Here is a 2,111-nt window from a genome sequence, read left to right as displayed (position 1 = left end):
GGATGGTGAGTTACTGGATTCCTGCTCTTTGTGAGATTGATGCACCTTTGAGAGCGGCGTCTTCGTCTAACAAACCATCGAAATTCCGTGGACCCTGAAATGACACAGGCGTTTGAACATTTGAAATCTATACTGAGCTCTGCACCTGCTTTGGGTCTTCCGGATTATTCACAGCTGTTTCAACTATATGCTGCTGAGAGGGAGGGATATGCCTCTGGAATTCTGACCCAAATGCGTGGGGATCTCTGGTGCCCTGTAGCCTTTTACTCTGTCCAGTTGCCACCTGTTGTGAGAGGAATACTGGCATGTTTGCGCACTGTGACAGCTGCCTTGGTAATGGTTCAAAAGTCTACCCCTCCTTATGCTGGACCATCCATGCACGGTTTTTGTTCCACATTCGGTTTCCCTGCTGCTGAACTCTACAGTTACCCAACATTTTACTGCTTCCAGTCGTATGGGCTATGTGGTCATCCTACTGTCCCGGTCGAATCTCACTCTATGCCGTGCCCCCTCTTTGAATCTCACTACCCTCCTTCCTACCACTGATTCCTTAGGGTCATCTAACCATGATGGTTTACACATTGTCCATGATGTTGTTACCCCTCACACTGATCTTTGTGGAACCCTTCTGGACAATCCTAATATGGTCCTTTTCACAGATGGCTCCTCCTACAGGCCTACAGATCATATGACACAAGCAGGCTGTGCTGTCTGCACACCTTCTGAGGTCCTTGAATCTGCAGTACTCCCTAACGGTACTTCTGCACAGGCAGCTGAGCTTTCTGCTCTTACACAGTCACGCGTTTTAGCTACTGGGAAGTCTGTTAACGCTTATATTGATCCCTGCTATGCTTTTGGAGTGGTGCATGATTTTGGCACCCTCTGGAAGCATAGGGGTTTCACCACCTCTTCAGGTAAATGGTTAGACAATAGACAATAGGTGCAGGAGTAGGCCATTCTGCCCTTCGAGCCTGCACCACCATTCAATATGATCATGGCTGATCATCCTTAATCAGTATCCTGTTCATGCCTTATCTCCAAAACCCTTGATTCCACAATCCTTGAGAGCTCTATCCAACTCTTTCTTAAATGAATCCAGAGACTGGGCCTCCACTGCCTTCTGGGGCAGAGCGTTCCCCACACAGCCAACACTCTCTGGGTGAAGATGTTTCTCCTCATCTCTGTTCTAAATGGTCTACTCTGTATTTTTAAGCTGTGTCCTCTGGTTCGGCATTCACCCATCAGCGGAAACATGATTCCTGCCTCCAGAGTATCCAATCCTTTAATAATCTTATATGTCTCAATCAGATCCCCTCTCAGTCTTCTAAACTCAAGGGTATACAAGCCCAATCGCTCGAGTCTTTCAGCGTAAGGTAGTCCCGCCATTCCAGGAATTGACCTCGTGAACCTACGCTGCACTCCCTCAATAGCCAGAATGTCTTTCCTCAAATTTAGAGACCAGAACTGCACACAATATTTCAGGTGTGGTCTCACCAGGGCCCTGTACAGCTGCAGAAGAACATTTTTGCTTCTATACTCAATCCCTCTTGTTATGAAGGCCAGCATGCTATTAGCCTTCTTCACTACCTGCTGTACCTGCATGCTTACCTTCATTGACTGGTGTACAAGAACACCCAGATCTCTTTGTACTGCCCCTTTACCTAAATTTATTCCATTTAGGTAGTAATCTGCCTTCCTGTTCTTGCCACCAAAGTGGATAACTGTACATTTATCCACATTAAACTGCATCTGCCATGCATCTGACCACTCACCTAACCTGTCCAGGTCACCCTGTAATCTCCTAACATCCTCCTCACATTTCACCCTGCCACCCAGCTTAGTATCATCAGCAAATTTGCTAATGTTATTATTAATACCATCTTCTATATCATTAATATATATTGTAAAAAGGTGCAGTCCCAGCACTGATCCCTGCGGTACCCCACTGGTCACTGCTTGCCATTCTGAAATGGAGCCGTTTATCACTACTCTTTGTTTGCTATCAGCCAACCAACTTTCAATCCAAGTTAGTATTTTGCCCCCAATACCATGCGCCCTAACTTTGCTCACTAACCTCCTATGTAGGACTTTATCAAAAGCTTTCTGAAAGT

The sequence above is a fragment of the Chiloscyllium punctatum genome, chromosome 45 (genome assembly GCF_047496795.1).
Source record: "Chiloscyllium punctatum isolate Juve2018m chromosome 45, sChiPun1.3, whole genome shotgun sequence".
In the NCBI taxonomy this organism is placed as follows: domain Eukaryota; kingdom Metazoa; phylum Chordata; class Chondrichthyes; order Orectolobiformes; family Hemiscylliidae; genus Chiloscyllium; species Chiloscyllium punctatum.
This window is presented reverse-complemented; position numbering follows the sequence as displayed.